Below are 17,059 nucleotides of genomic sequence, written 5' to 3'. Positions count from 1 at the left end.
TTTACTTAAAGTCGTTGGTATTGTGGGATTAAGCTAGTAATTCGCTAATGTCAATCTGTCTTAAAGATGAGATTTGCCAAACCTAAGTCTTTGATCGATATTGTTAGTATTAAATTCCCGCGTTAATTTTTTTCTTTCTTTTTTTGTTTTCTTTAGTTTCAGTTTTTGTTTTTTTTTATTTTTTCTTTAACTTGCCACAAATTTGTAAGAGGAAATCACCCTACTTTTTATGAGCTTTAAATAAATTGAATTGAATTGAAATCTTTGTCGTAGAATTTAATGGTGTCTAGTCTGCACACTAGAAGAAGTTTTAGTCAAAAATTTCCTTTTTAAAAAAAAAAATCTGACGTTTCTGCCTACAAGGATAGAGGAAATTTTCTTTAAAAAGGCATTTTTTAAGAGATGGCTCCTAGTGTGTAGAGGCCTTAACTCTCAAAAGAGTACTAAAAGAAGATAGTGGATCTTATTAGTTCATTTTTGTTTGATCGCGGTTAGGATATAGATCGTTAGATGAGGATTCTGGGGAAATACCTGACTACAGAGGCGCTAATTTTTCGAGACTATTGTTAAAACCTTTATCTTTATACTGATCCTTACAAGGTTTAAAAAAAATTATTGTATTGCAACTGCTATAACTTATTTAATGTAGGATGAATTGAAATTTTAATCAATCTGTATTTGAGATTTGTCAAACCCAAGTCTTTGATCAATATTGTTAGTACAAGACTCCCGTTAAAGCCTCGCTGGTATCATGCCTCAATGAACGATACTGATTCCTTTTAATAGCGTTCCTGCGGTAATACAAGAACTTAACTTTTAAGGGTACTAAAAAAGGATAGTGGATCTTAAATAATTGGCTCGCGATCGTTAGGTAAGGATTTTGAGGGACATACTGGGGTGCTAACACTGTATGTTCTATCTGCCGGACTTAAGTTTAAATTATTTTATAATATATATGTATAAATTTTTTATTTATTTATTTATTTTATTTATTTACTTTCGGCTTTTTTGTAATTGGGCTATTCTCGCCTTGGGTTACGACCAAGTTATTTACAGTGTGTGATGTTCTACTGGATGTTCCAGGGTAGAAGAATACGAACACTGAGAGAAATCCGAAAAAGTTAAAATAACATTCCGGAAATGTTTATTTTACCCTGCAGTATTGATCCGAAAACGGTGTAATTATTATGCTTTTTAGGTGTATTAGGGCTTAAAGTTACATTTTTCATGTTAATTTTATCCTTGAAAAGGTGTAAAATTAACATAAAAAATGTTGATATATATTTACACCTAAAACGTGTTAAAGTTATGAGAAAAAAAGTTAATCGCACCCTCGTTTTTTTCTCAGTGAATGTAAAGAGTTACGTTGAGAAGGTTGCTCCCATGAAGTGTGGTGCAAAGGAGGGGGAAGTTATCTGCCAAAACTTCAGTGATTTGATTCACTGGAAGAAGAGGCTAGTGGCAGTGCTTGATTTTATTTGATCAGCCAAAAAGTATGCTCCCAGCTGAACAATTTTTTTCCAAGAACTGAGCGCAATTCTTCGCTTGAACCAGAGATCTCTGCGCCATAGATCTACTACTCTATCCACTTAGCCACGAGATCCCCATCTATCTAGAATATTTTCTAGTCATGCATTCATGAATCTGCTTTGCCCTCCCCTATAATAAAGTTATTTAGTAAACGATAGACAACACGACAAAGCATTTGGATGTTCTAAGACGGCATTCCAGTACTCTATTGTCCTGTCCATATATCTAATTTTAGGTTCTTGTTGGAGTGTAAAGGAGCATTTAACAATTCTATGATTCATGCTTTTGTCTATCAGCCAAAATAAATGACTAAACCAACTAAAGCTAACTTTACTCAGGCTTTAGTTATATCAATAACAGCCACAGAATGTGTGGAAATCTGAGAAATTTTCCACCTTACATTCCAATTTGTACATTACCAAACTAATTGTGAATCTTTGAACATTAGGCTAAGGATAAGGTATGGGGAATCCTCTTGAGAGTGACAACTTCCTTTCATTATTCAAATTAAACGTGGGGGTCTGTCTACACACTATCCATTATTTAGCCATGAAAACCTAGAACATCCTCCTTTCTCGCAAAGTGGCGAAGATTTTCAGCTGATGGAGGGTGTTCTATGTGAGAAATCTTGGGAAGAATTTAACTGAGGAAATAGATGAGGTCTATTGGGGGAAGGAAAAAGAGAAGATGTAACGCAATTAGTGCCACTCAGAATGAATTGCTTCTTTGCCGGTGAAACACTTCCTCTCATTGTAGTTCAAACTCCCACACATGGCTCCACAATTGGCAAAATTTTTGGACAAAAAGGAGACGAGTAACTTTCTCAAGAGGGATATATCAACATATAAAGTGTAAATATTATTCTTAAATATTTATGAAATGTTGAATTGTTGAAGTGATTGATGTGGTTTTTGGAAGTTTTGCTGGGTGAAAAACTTTCCAACTAGTTAAGAAAGTCATTTAGCATAGAAAGTTGGAGCTTTTATTAAATTAACCACTTTACAGAGATTAAGATTTCCCATTCATGAACATTTATTTTGCGTAAATAATGAGATGACATACAAGTAAACTTTTCAAGAAGTTCATGCTTGACGAGGAAGAGGTTCACCATTACCACCTTTATAGCTCATTTTCATTTTACTCCATCCACAGCCCAGTTTTTCCCTACCCACCTAATTCCAAAGGTAATCACATCCATTGATACTAATTGTGTGGAAATGTGCTAAAAATCTGTGCAGGTGCTTCACGATTAAAAGTCGTGCATTGTGGTGCTTAAAGTGAGACAGAAATGTGCTAAATCGAGATAAATGCCGAATTGTGAGCACAATATATTTTCTTCTCTATTTAATTTCATATTAAATGAGACAGTGCCTGAAGAAAAACACTCTGGCAATCTGTATGAGATGGAAAATGGCACTTTTCTGTTTAGGAACACAAATCCAAGACAAACAAAAAATCCACCTCGTCCAACTTTCATTCAATAACGACCGACTGTTGGGGTACTGAAATCAAAGGAAAATAGAGATGAATCGCATCCCCATTTAATCCCCCTAGCATAAAGCCAGCTCAAACGAAAATAAAAGGGAGGATAGCTGGCAAAACTAAGGAGAATTCTTGGTAAAATAATCATTCTACATTGTATGCGTAAAATGTGCACTCAGAAAAAATTAGCAAAGGATGTTATTAATTTTTTTATCTAAATTATTTATTGAACATAACTTAAAGGAAAAAATAATTTAAAACAAAAAAAGTGATAATGATGAGGGATATGGTTCTGAAAAACAACAAAGTAAAAAAACGGAAGAGAGCGAAAAACTAAAATTAGTGACAATGCAATAGGTAGGTGAAAGTTCGCTACCTTCGGACGATTGATGCTTCGCACAAATCTTTTTTTAATAGCTAAAAGTCCAATGCCTCAAATTTTCAGAAAGGAGCTATGTAGGTGGAGATTTTCGTGTCTCATAGTAGTGTAAAAAAACCAATTAAAAGTGCACCCAGGAATGATGCGATTTGATGCTGAGGAATGAAAATGTAGGATTTAAGTCATTTTCAGTCTGGAGAATATCAAGAAGCAAGGGTACGACGTTTTTATTCGTACTTTTATTCACTTTGTTTGCACTACTATGGGACACAAAAATGTCTACCTACTATCCAGGAATGCAGTAATCAGTGGTGAAATCCATAAGGAACACAGAGAAAAAAATGAATTGTCCGAAGCTTAACTCGTGCGAAGGTAGCGCACTTTCCCCTTTGCCTAGAGGTTCTTAAAAGCCAAAAATAAATTAAAAGTACAAAAGAAAAGTGATAGGCATCGTCAAATTGACCTTTTGGACATATTTCTAATATTTACGTAGACTGAAACGTTCAAATGCGACTATCTAAGTGTATGATTTTTCTTAATATGTCCAGTCCATGTGATATATTTTTGAGTGTTTGCTTTTAATTTTGTTTTGTCTTTTTCAAATTTTTTTTCATTCGCCCTACCTACCATGACCGGTCAATTTGACCGGTTTTTAAAAAAAGGTTATCAAGGACTTTACTATCGCCTCGTTTCAGTCTTGGATGTTTTAGAGAATCTCCTAGAGGTCATTTCAAAAATTCACAGTAAAGACGACCCACCCCTCTTTCCCCTCCCTCACATGGTTCAGGATCAAAATTGCAGGGGACTAACTTTTTATCTTTAATCTTTGCAATAAAAGAGTGATAAATTCCAAAAATGCATCACACAAACTACATTTAGTGGTTTTAAAAGGTATTTCTTTAATTTCGCATGAACGGTATCTCTAGATTTTCGACCTTTCTGAATTTTTACTTACTATTCGCGACGAAACTGGTTTGTTTTGCCTACATTACTGGCACGTTAACGTCAGTCTCAGGCATAAGCACAGTTTGCACGAATTTTAGCTTCAAGTGTAAATGTCTTATTTCTAGTTATTTCTATTTATTTGTTTCTAGTCGGATCTTTGCAAATTCTAATTTTTTTGTTGGGGTATCTTAAAAGCTACAAAAGCCCTGAAAAGAGGCTTAAAATTGTTATGTAAAATTAGGCTAATTGTACCAAATTGCGACATAGTTGCATTGCATGCATTGTTTTTTTGTTATTTCTTTTAAGGAATGTTTCATTAAACCTTGTATACAGTTTAAGGTTATTGTTTAGTGAATAAAAATATAGACATGGCTTTGGGTAATATTTCGGCCACTTTGTTTCTCATAGTTCTTAGCTCTTCCGGAATTCTACCAAAGTCTTTTACACAGATTTTGTTCGTAGCAGAAAAATTTTCTATTATTTTTTTCAGTTTATAACCTATAGAGAATGAGAAAACTAAAAATTTATTGAAATTTGAGCAACATGGCAGAAATTTCAAGCTAACCGAAATTTTGTACAGTTACCCTGCGTGTATCAAACAAATTCTGTTTTAGATGGCCCATAGAAGTGAGATTTAATTCTATCTAGTTCTACCACAGGTTTTCAAATTAGGATAGTTTTTTTTTACAATTTAAAATTGATGAGGTTGTAGTTCATAAACCAGCGATTCCAAACACTTGCTTCGAAAAGTTAACCCAGTTAACTACTAAAAAAAATCTATCTATCGTCTTCTTATTGTAAGTGAATTGAATCGTTTGTAAGAATACTATAATTATTTAGTTTGATTCTTTAATGGTCTCTATACACTAGGAAAATGTACGTCCATATTGAAACAAATTCCCTATGCTTCTGCAGGAAATATACTTCAATGTTTTTCAATTCAATTCAATTTATTCATCTCAATTTCATCTTTTTGCCCTCTTTCCATGCGGCCATCGCCGTCTTAGCGTCGATTCCAACCTCTGGGATAAACGATGGAAAATCCCTTCACTGGTTGTATGTTTTATGTTACAATATCATCAAATTTCTTAGGTGTGTAGAGGCTATAAGTCACATTCCATTCACGTTTTTTTTTTTGTTAGATTACGTGTTAATAATGGCATATTCTGCTATTATAATATCCAATAAAATTTTATGTCGATTTACATTACTTGTGTCAACTCTTAAACTTTGATTCATTCAGAGAGGAAAAGCTTGACTTGACCCACAAAAGTTTAAATAGACTTGAATAGAGTAAATATGCATTCTGAATACATACTAGGTACAATTTAAAGAAAAAATATATTCTTAATGAAAATTTCTCCTATTATTGGAGGTAGAAACGTCAATTTTTTTTTAAAAGGGCAATTTGTGACGAAATTCTAGTGTGTAGGTGCTATAATTCAGCAAAATAATGAGCAACCTATTAAAATACAATTAAAACCCATTTGTGTAAACCGTTTTCAGCCCTTCGTCCTTGAAATAATCAAAGTTAAAGAGTTTAAGATAATTGTAAGTCCAAAATAAAATATCAGAACGCATAGCGGACTTGAGGCTAGAGGTTTAGCCCAGTTCCCGAAGACCTTACAATCCTAAATTGCGAGCAATCTTAATGCTTTTTGAGAGCCTAATAGGCCATTGCCTTTAATAATCCAATCCTAAGTTAAATTTTTCCAAAACATCGTAATTGATAAAAAATTAGAGCAATTAATCCATATGGCTAGGCCTTAAGCCTAAAGCCTGTATGATAGTGGCAACCGTGGCACCTAATGGAATACTGAGTAGCATTGGTAATCTTTACCCCCATTCGTACTACCAAGATATTTGAATTTGTCTGAGTGTAAGGTGATACTACGATAAGCGTATTATAAAGTAGGGGAATTTCTACATGGTATAGAAATGCATTTTTTGCTCTATGAATGTTTCTTTGAGGCGTCCCACTAATGGAATAAATGGAGGAAGACATGAATGACTGAGGAAACTCGAGGGTGGTCTGCGACGAAATTGCGTGCAAAAGACGCCCTCGGTACCGAGTAAACCACAAATGAATGCAGTAAGTTAGTTAGGCTTATTCAGGTCTCCCCATACAAATAGATAAGTTTTGTGTCACTCAACCGGGAGTTGTATACCCTCCCCTGAGTTATCTTTTTGTTGCGTGTCCTACGTGAGATTTGGCGCAGAAACCGTCTGTTTTCCGCATTTTCTTTCAACATAAATTGCCCAAGTGAATCCTAAACCAAAAAAAAGAGCGAAGGGAATCATTACGCACGAGAATGGAGGAATCTTACTAAATTGCACTTTATATTCTTCCCGTCTTCTCACGCAATTGATGGGTGAAATTCCTTCAGCTTGTAGCTTATTGAGTAGACTAATTAATTCCAATCTACTGGCTACAGCATTATTGAGCAATATTTGGGATTTTACTTTATTTTACTTATACACAGAGAAAAATATGCCACTAAAAACAAGAAAAATCACTCTAAAAATAGGCTAAATTTTGCTCCAAGCAACTAACTTTCTTATTTTTAGAAATATTTCTCAAAATTTCCTAAAATGACAGTACTTGATTCAAGAAAATATTTCTTAAAACTTTCTAAAACTACTCCCTGAATTTTAGTTCATATGGGATTGATTTTAGAAAATGTCCGGTTGATCTTAGAAGTTTTATAGGATCAATCCTAGAAACCTTCAGTTTGATTTTAGAAACTAAATACTTACCTCTAGAAATTTTCGGTTCGATCTTAGAAATTTCGTGGGATCAATCCCAGAAACCTCCTGGGTTGAATTTAGAATCTATATACTTACTTTTAGAAATTCTCGAGTTGATTTTAGAAAATATCTGAGATCAATTCCAGAAACCTCCCGGGTTAAATTTAGAAACTATATGCTTGTTTTTAGAAATTTTTGGGTTGATTTTAGAAAATTCGTAGGATCAATTCCAGAAACCTCCTGGGTTGAATTTAGAAACTATATACTGATTTTTAGAAATTTTCGGATTGTTTTTAGAAATTTCATAGGATCGATTCCAGAAACCTCCTGGGTTAAATTTAGAAACTATATGCTTGTTTTTAGAAATTTTTGGGTTGATTTTAGAAAATTCGTAGGATCAATTCCAGAAACCTCCTGGGTTGAATTTAGAAACTATATACTTATTTTTAGAAATCTTCGGGTTGATTTTAGAAATTGCATGGGATCAAATTTAGAAATTCGCTGGGTTGAATTTAGAAACTATATACTTATTTTTAGAAATTTTCGGATTGTTTATAGAAATGTCATGGGATCGTATCCAGAAACCTCTTGGATTAAATTTAGAAACTACATACTTATTTTTAGAAATCTTCGGGTTGATTTTAGAAATTGCATGGGATCAAATTTCGAAATTCCCTGGTTTGAATTTAGAAACTATATACTTATTTTTAGAAATTTTCGGATTGTTTTTAGAAATTTCAGAGGATCGATTCCAGAAACCTCCTGGGTTAAATTTAGAAACTACATACTTATTTTTAGAAATCTTCGGGTTGATTTTAGAAATTGCATGGGATCAAATTTAGAAATTCGCTGGGTTGAATTTAGAAACTATATACTTATTTTTAGAAATTTTCGGGTTAATTTTAGAAATGTCATGGAATCGAATCCAGAAATCTCTTGGATTAAATTTAGAAACTACATACTTATTTTTAAAAATCTTCGGGTTGATTTTAGAAATTGCATGGGATCAAATTTAGAAATTCGCTGGGTTGAATTTAGAAACTATATACTTATTTTTAGAAATTTTCGGGTTGATTTTAGAATTTTCATGGGATCGAATCTAGAAACCTCCTGAGTTTAATTTTGAAACTATACTTATTTTTAAATAGTCTCGGGTTGATTTTAGAAATTTTATAAACATTCTGGGTTTAAATGAGAAACTATATATGTACTTATTTTTAGAAATTTTCGGATTGATTTTAAAATTTTATGAGATCAATTTTAAAAGACTCTTGGGTTGAATTTAGAAACTAAATACTTAGGTTTAGAAATTTCTAGATTGTTTTTATAATTTTTTCCAAAAACAATTTTAGATTCCTTCATGATTAGTTTTAGAAACAGGATAATTAATTTTGATAATTTTCGAATTAATTTTAGAAATATTGCAGGATCAATTCTAGAAGACATACTGGATGATTTTGGAAACTCAAAACTTATTTTTAGAAATTTTATAAAATCAATCACAAAATTTTGAAGGATAATTTTTAGCAGCAAAGTGTATTTGATCTGTGAAGTTTCAGGGGTAAGCCTCTGCCCTTTTCCAATATGTTTCTTTTTTTGTTTGCTTTTTTCATAATTTCGAAATTCAATTAATCAAAAGGTTTATTCTTTGATAATAATTGATGTTATTTTTAATCATTTACTGGACAAATTCATATTAGAATATAAAATTTACAACGACAAGTTTGAACTCGAGACTTTATAATCGTGCAGTATTGGTGAGAATTTCCCTTCCCATTCAGATGGAAGAGATGAAGTGTCAATAGTAAATAGTAAAAATATTAATCTAATGTTAATAGTTCAAAAAATAATAACAAAATATTGTATTGTATTTGAGTTTCATAATAGTGAAATTTAAAAACCGAAAATTGTATGGACATCAGTAAAGAAGTATTAAATCCTGAAGTTCAACAAAATAGTAAAAAACAAACTTTCTTCTCATAACAATTCAATTTATTTCTTTCATTATGCCCTAATTTTCATAGTTATATGGGCTTCAAAACTAAGGCTTGACCCTTTAAAGACGAGTAGGGCACCAGTGTCCCAAAAACAAGAACAATTTTTTGACTATAGAAAGTTATTTTTTCTTTTAAATGGTCCGAAAGGTTAGTTTTTATTTTTGGGACACAAGAGTTAACTTAAAGGGTTAACTCCGCATCACATGGCTCAATTGATTTAAGATATTTGAGAAAAAAATACCGCAATTGGTTGTTATATAAAATTTTCAAACTTTCGGGAACCGGGTAAACTTATATTTTACACTCTATAGCTGTCTTCAGACTAGAGGATTAGTCCAGTTCTTGAAGGTCTCAAAATCCTAAATAGCAACCAATTTTATTTGTATATATATAATGGATTTATTATAATTTCTAGATAAATTAAGCCATATGACTATAAGCCTAATGTCTGTAGCCCGTATATTACTACTTTACATCAATCTTTTACAAAGTACTTTACTGTGAATTGACCTATTGATGTCTATGGTCATATTGATATATTGTGTAAAACTCCATACCTTATTATATTCCTCTGGATATTTTAAATGCAGCATAGTCCTTCACTTTCGAAACATATTGTCGATGTCGTTTGCCATGCTGTCCTGACTACCTTTAATTGTAGGTTTGAAGAACTTGTCGTTTTCCTTAAACCGTTCCGGTTTTAGTCCATGGAGATGCATGAAATTGCAGTATTTCATATCTGAAATATATTGAAATTATGGCATAATATTTGACTCTTAAAGAAAGAGGAATTATTTTGGACAGCATTTTTAAATCGGTAAGCGCTTCTAAATTTATTAAAATTATGTGATTATTATAGAGTATTTGAGTAATAACGTATTTTATCAAGGCTTTTTTAAATTTATATTTTTTACACATAGGGTAAGTGTGCCAAATTCCGGCCAGCTTGCAATTCCGGCCACCTTTTTTGTTCCTCAAATTTTCATGAATTTTTAGCTTTTACATACTGTAGAGATTATACAATGCAAAATAATAACAAAAAATGTAGCTTCGACAAACGAGATGACGTGAAAAAGGTATTGGAAGAATTCCTTTGTTTACATTTTATGTTTACATTTTTATTCATTTTAAAATGTATTAAGAATGACTTTAAAGTCAATAAAGACGATAAACTGTCTACAAGGTTCTAAGCAACACTCCTAAAGTAGAAGGAATGAAAAAAAAAGTTTCTATTAAAGATATATTACATTTCAAACTTGAGACTTTGGCGCTTGCATGCAACTATGCCGGAATTTGGCACACTTACCCTAATGTTTTCTATTTTAAATAGCAATTTTCATCACAATTTCACTGAAAATTCAATATAAAAAGAATTTTACCGAAAATATTACAGACAGAAAATGTTACAGAATAATTTTAGAGAAAAAGGACGATAAAATATTTTTAAAGGTCCAAAACAATATTTCTGGAAGTAAAAAATGCTTAGATTTGTATTAAAAATATTAAAAGTTTCCTATAGATTCATTTTATTAAATATTCTGATCTATTATTAAAATAATAGCAAAGTTCGGTAGCGCAATTTTATCGTGAAACTGCTCCGCTTTATCCTATAAATATCCTGTCCACTTACTAGAAATGCTGCTTGAAAGTTTTACAATTTTTGGACTTTGTACCTTGGTTAAGGGGGTCATGAAGACTTCAAAACAACATATTTTCTCTAAATTGCTTTTTCAACATATTAAAAAAAAATATTTTATTCGAGCTCTCAGACATATAAAAATACACTATTTATACAACAGTATTTTCTAAAGTTTTAGTTTAAAAATTTTTAAAATTCAGTCGTTGGAACTTTATTGTCAGAGACTTTCTGAAAAGTATTTTTTGCAGTAGTCAAAATTACTAAACAAAGAGTTAATTCATTAGAAGTCGAAAAACAAATTATTTCCTTTTAGTAGATAGGTTAAACTCGTACATGAATGAAATGTTCTTTAAAAAAAAAAACAATGTTTAACTGAGATTCTTTACAATCTCATTATTTTTAAGTTTTGGAAGAATTTTATATAAAAACTTACAATTTACAATCAAGAAAACTAAAAATTCTTTGTCCAAGTAAGTCAAGAACACCCTGGATCGGAATGTTAAGAGACATTCTCGATATTTAGTTGAAAATATAAGCCTCAAAATATCGTTCAGTATTTTTTGTCTGCTAATCGGTATACTAGTGATTCATTTAACTATATCTGCATATTTGAATTTTAAATTTTAAGAATAAATTAATAAAAAATAGATGTAATTGCAACGATGTACTCTGTACCTCGGATCGTCACGAATTTAATCAGGTGTCTCACGGAAAATTGGATTTATAAATTAAATTTGAACTAATGCGCTGCATTCTTCTGAGAGTTAAATTGTAAAAAGTAGCTAATTTTTTTTAAGAATTCATTTGAATTGGTGCAACAATATGGTAATAACCTGACGATCCGAGGAACACTGCCGATAGCTGGTGCTCTTCGCCTACAAGTTTAACCCATTTACTAACAGAAGATATTTTGCTTTTTTAACTTCTAATGAATCTACTGCGTGAAAATCGTAATTATCGAATAGTAAGTTCTTTTCTAAAAAGTTCCCCGAAAGTCACACCTCAATGTCTGAATTTTTAAAATATATGAACGATCATTTCAGAACATATAGTTTAAATGTTGTGTTTTTATGTGCTGATATACTTGAATTATTTTTATCATTTTGTCGAAAAAATATATTTGAAGAAAATATGCTGTTTTTTAGATTTCTTAACGCACGTGATCCTTTAAGAGGTTCAGCATTTCTCAAACTTTTCTTTTTACTATGTAATTTATTTTACTGGATTAGGATTGATTTAAACCGATATAGTAATAAATACCCAAAATATGTAGATTGAGATTTGGATAAGAATTGTTGCTCGTTTCTTAATCGACTCATTAACAATTTCTACCTAATTGGAACTGATTTCAAAAGTTCGAATCCAAAATGTTTTTAGAGATCATATAAAAATAAGTCAAGTTTCTCAAGCCCCATGTTTGAATAAGGATCAATCGAAGCATATTAGATATTACCATATAAATTAAAAATAACATACGTCAAAACGAAGGTTTGTGAGAAAATACCAAATTTTAATTAGCTTTAATGAAAGGAAAATATTTGAAAACACTGGCGACGAGGGCAATGAGATTCAGTGATAGAAAATCAAGACTAGGAGGAATTGTGGGCAGGAAAATCCAAAGGAAAAACTGAAGAAATACGTAGATGATGAGAGATGTACAAGTAAATATTGATCTCTAAACAATTACCTTTTAAATCAAATTAGATAAAATTATTAGGGTAAAGTGGTACAAGTTGGACAGTGGTACAAGTTGGACAATGGTACAATTTGGACAAGGCTTTTTGTCTTGATAAATTTAGTACTTCATTTTTATTTGTATATTTTTAATGCTTTAGTTTTATAATTTGATTCCTTGTGCTTAAAAACAAATTTTGTACTGTATTTATCAAGAAAAAAACCAAGTCCAACTTGTACCGGCGAATTGTCCAACTTGTAACACTAATTCCAAATTATATCACTTTACCCTACTATAATCTGCCATGAATGGCGTTTTCCTTTTTTTTAATGACGTTCGAATTTGAGGTTTTACAAATTTACAAGGATTCAAATTTGAAGAACTTGACTGAACATAAAACTTATCTTGATTAGAGCCTTTTTAACCTTCGAGCTTGAAAATCGCCATTTTAGAAATGATTCAGCGGTATCTCGTACATGAACGAAATATCCACCTAGTCAATCTCACAATACATATAACAACGAAAAAACACAATGCGTTTCCGAACAAACCTAAGGAACATGGTTTTGGACGTTTTGCAGATTAAAGTGAGATGGAGTGTGGGAATAAAGATTATGTTAACGATATTAGTGTCTCGACTAATTCAAGGGTCAATCGAAAGTTCCAAGTCACTGTTTTTAACCGTTATGAAGTGTTCAAGTAAAACCAGTGTATTTGCCTCGCCAAGTTGAAAAGGTTACTTACCAGGATACTCTTGTCTGCAATGCTACCATGGATTATGGGATTGTCCTTTAAAATTTCCCTAAAATTCCTTTTAAATTGTATACGAAATTTAATAAGGACGTCTCTTGCGGATATCATGCTCATCCAGACATCTCATATGAGGTAGCTCGTTTATTTCAGTGTCGTTTTCTATAAGCAAGTAAGTGAAATACAATATTATTAAATTTTATAAAATCTAATATATTTAAAACAAATATTAAGGGAGTCATCTCATTTAAAAGGTAAAAAACATATTATTCCCGATATTTTCCTTGTAATTAAATATAAAATCTACTGATGAATTTTATAGCACTTTCTTTATATCAAAATTGAAGGGATTGATTATTTGAAATCAGAAATATACATGTTTAACGATTACAACTTAGTCAACAAAGGGTTATAATTTTTTACTTATAAACGAGATGACCCACTTACAATTAAAAAGTATTGTTATTACAACACATAAAAAAAAGAAAGACAATATACCTGACAAAAGTTCCATGATTTAATGATATTTTCCAGCCCGGACATCAAACTTTCCTGGACAAATTTGTCAGATTAAAAATTAAAAGAAAATTTTAATGTATAAGAAAACGATACAAAATATGGGACAGGATAAAATATTCTCCATTTTCAGTGAATCATGGGACACTACAGATAAATACATAAAAACATATTCAATTGTCTCAAACTATGTAATTTATAGTATTTTTTTTAATATTTATTTTTTTTAAGATTTTCAATAACAGAAAACCTGAAAAATTTTGAATATTAGTTTGAATTAAAATTATTTTGCGCTACTAAAGACTCTCTTAAATTTAAATATCTCGTACGACGGACGGCGGTTGAATTCAAAATCATAAACGTGATTGAATAATAATATTAATAAATATTTCTTAGTGTGATGATCAAAGAGGATTATAAAGGACAAAACTTGGCGAAAATTTCACATAAAGTTCGACTTTTTCTACAAGATCCTGTCAAAAATCCAATTTTTAATACCTTCAAAAAATCCTCATTCATTCTTGAGCTACAGCTAATGTATAATTTGAAAATATAAATTAATAATTATTAATTTTATTAGTCGTGCATTTATCCAAATTTTGTTAAAACTGTTCTTAGGTTTAAATATGAAACTATTTCAGTCAATAGAACTGGATATTACAGCGTTTCCCGGTTTAAACCAAGTGTATTTAAACTTACGAAGGGTGTATTTAATGTTTTGAACGGTACTGTACATTCATTTGATAACTAAAAATATTTGGATTTTTGCTTTTGGAGGAACTTATAAACTTAAGGGATCTACCGCAAAATTAGATTTTCCAAAGCGGTTTCCAAACATTAGGTTTCCAAAATAGAATTTTGAAATTTTTTTAATGCATATTTCAAAACGCATTCTCTAAATGTATCTATTTATATACATTTATATAAGGGCTTGAGTGTAATATTTTTTTTTTAGAAAATAATCTTTTGAAAAATCGGGGAAAATTATGCTAAATATTTGCATTCAAAACCCATGTAATGTCTAGATTAATTTTCTATCACTTATTAATGTTCTAAGAAAATTTTTACAGAAAATAATGTCGAAAAACAATTTTTAAGGTTGCAAATTTGCGAATATTCCTAAAGAAATGGTTACAACAAATTTTAACTGGCAATATTAAAATATTACACGTTACAACTTTTCCTCATAATTATCCTATATCCTCTTTTATCACTTTACAATATAAAAAAAATCTCATTTTGTTCAATTACTCACCTATCAAAGGGCCAAAGATGAGGATGTTCGCATTTGAGGGATCACTAGCTTCACGGGCTGCTCTTGTCTGGAACTCAAATCCAACTTGACCACCAACACTGAGGTTTCCCGATTTTGCAGCAAATCTTCTAACAAAACGAAACTGAACCAAATAGTTTGATTATTTAGATGTCCGTAGCAAGGCCTCCTATGGTTGAAAGAAACGATTTTCTTTAGTGTTTTTAGTGAGTCTGGTCAATATCTTTAGAAAAAAAATAAATGTTGCAATTTATTGCTAGAACTTTGCCAGATAATAAGACAATAAAACATGGCACGGAAAATATTGTGGAAAAATCAAAAACAATATCCGCATCTGTCAAATATGCCCGCCAACTTCGCCCCCTCCACCGGCCTTTCACACAGACGCCGACAAAGCTTGAAATTTAGATTCTTTGTTTAGGGACCTGCGTGCAAAACAATCTAATGGATTAGTTAAAACAAGCACTCTAAATTTCTACAGCAAATCCTGCATATTCCTCTTCATACTCGCGAAGCCCAAAGAGCCCCACGGCAACCTTTCCTTTCTAATACAATTGGAAAAGATGGCGTCGAGCAATGCGCGTGGTAAATTTTTACACTCGGCTTATAAACTACTAGACAAATCAGATTTTTCACTCACCTAACGATAATAAGAACATTGCTTTCATGACACACTCACTTCTTTACAAATATCCTTTGTGGATTCACTTAGAAAACTACTCTTTTGTCATTTTTCACAGAATTTAATTCCATCGCGCACTTTTCTTCACTGACACTCGGGTGACTGGCACGTATTGACATGACAATACTTGTGATTACTTGCGCAACCCGGCTGTTCAAACATTCACAGATTTATTACATACTCTCGACCGAAAATTCTGATTTTTTTGTGAATGTGCCAGAAATTTCTTGAGAAAATAATTTTTATTTCTGAGGAAATATTTAGTTAGAGTTTTTAAAAATTTTCAATGTTTACGGAAAATGTGTTTTTTTCCTTTTCAAGACACATATTTTCTCATTTTTTGTGCATTTAAGTATTGAAATTTGAGAAAACCGGCCTTGAGACACTCATTACAATAAATTATTGTATTTAATCTGGGAGCAGGACTTTTCTAGCTTTTGTTTTAGTTTATTTACAGTAAATATAGTGGCAGATGCGTTGATAAATTATCTCTAAAAACTGCGTATCCCTTCAATAGCTCCCTTATCATTCATAGAATTCACTGATGCTTATACGAACATATTTAATAATTTTGTGTATAAATAATTCATAGTAAAATAGGATTCCGGGCAAAATCTCCTAAGCTATAATAAATAAAAATGGCTATTCCAGAGATTTTTTCTCCTGGATTCCATCTGCTTCTTCCTTCACATTCCTTCAGGACTGATCAGATGCTGCTTCCTCTATGGGATGAGGAGAGGATCTTTATCCGAAGAGAAATTTCCTGAAATTTTGGTTTTTCTAGTTGTACTCATCTAACCTAAAAATTGACATCATCATAACATGTACTTTAAATTTCAAGAAAATGAAAATGTCATGAGATTTTCGAAATATTCAAAAATCACCTACGCCATTTCATAAGTCAAAAAAGACATTCAATATGTAGAGATAGTTTCATGAAATTTTGGATTTTCATGTTTCTCTCACCTCACCTAAAAACAAACCTACAACATAAAATCGACTTTAAGTTCTAATAAAACATTCATGAAAATTTCATGAAATTTTGGAAATTCTGGAAATTGTCATGAAATTTTCCAAAATCACCTACGCCATTTTAAAAGCCGTAAAAAGACATTCAATATGTACAGAAAGTTTCGTGAAATTTTCATTAAGTTCTCATGAAATTTTGAATTTTCATGTTTCCCTCACCTTACCCAAAAATAAACCTACAACATAAAATCGCCTTTAGATTCTAATAAAACATTCATGAAAATTTCATGAAATTTTGGAAATTTTGGAAATTTTCATGAAATTTTCCAAAATCACCTACGCCGTTTTAAAAGCCGTAAAAAGACATTCAATATGTACAGATAGTTTCGTGAAATTTTCATTAAGTTTTCATGAAATTTTGGATTTTCATGTTTCTCTCACCTCACCTAAAAACAAACCTACAACATAAAATCG

General features: G+C 31.3%; 1 protein-coding gene and 1 long non-coding RNA gene across 8 annotated transcripts in view; both read right to left on the bottom strand.

Moving 5' to 3' along the window:
• LOC129809927 (uncharacterized) overlaps positions 1-17,059 on the bottom strand; it is a 70,076-nt gene that overhangs the window by 20,221 nt on the left and 32,796 nt on the right. The window lies entirely within an intron of this gene.
• On the bottom strand, positions 9,065-15,727 carry LOC129809928 (uncharacterized). 2 transcript variants are annotated; one of them, XR_008752689.1, is made up of 5 exons: positions 15,575-15,727; positions 14,917-15,103; positions 13,644-13,697; positions 13,140-13,307; positions 9,065-9,820 (listed from the first exon to the last, which is right to left on the bottom strand). It is a non-coding gene; the product is annotated as an uncharacterized LOC129809928 (long non-coding RNA). The 2 variants fall into 2 exon arrangements; XR_008752690.1 differs by having other exon boundaries at positions 14,917-15,058.

The sequence above is a fragment of the Phlebotomus papatasi genome, chromosome 1, assembly GCF_024763615.1.
Source record: "Phlebotomus papatasi isolate M1 chromosome 1, Ppap_2.1, whole genome shotgun sequence".
In the NCBI taxonomy this organism is placed as follows: domain Eukaryota; kingdom Metazoa; phylum Arthropoda; class Insecta; order Diptera; family Psychodidae; genus Phlebotomus; species Phlebotomus papatasi.
The sequence above is the reverse complement of the archived record's forward strand: the minus strand, read 5'-3'. Positions and strand labels throughout refer to the sequence as shown.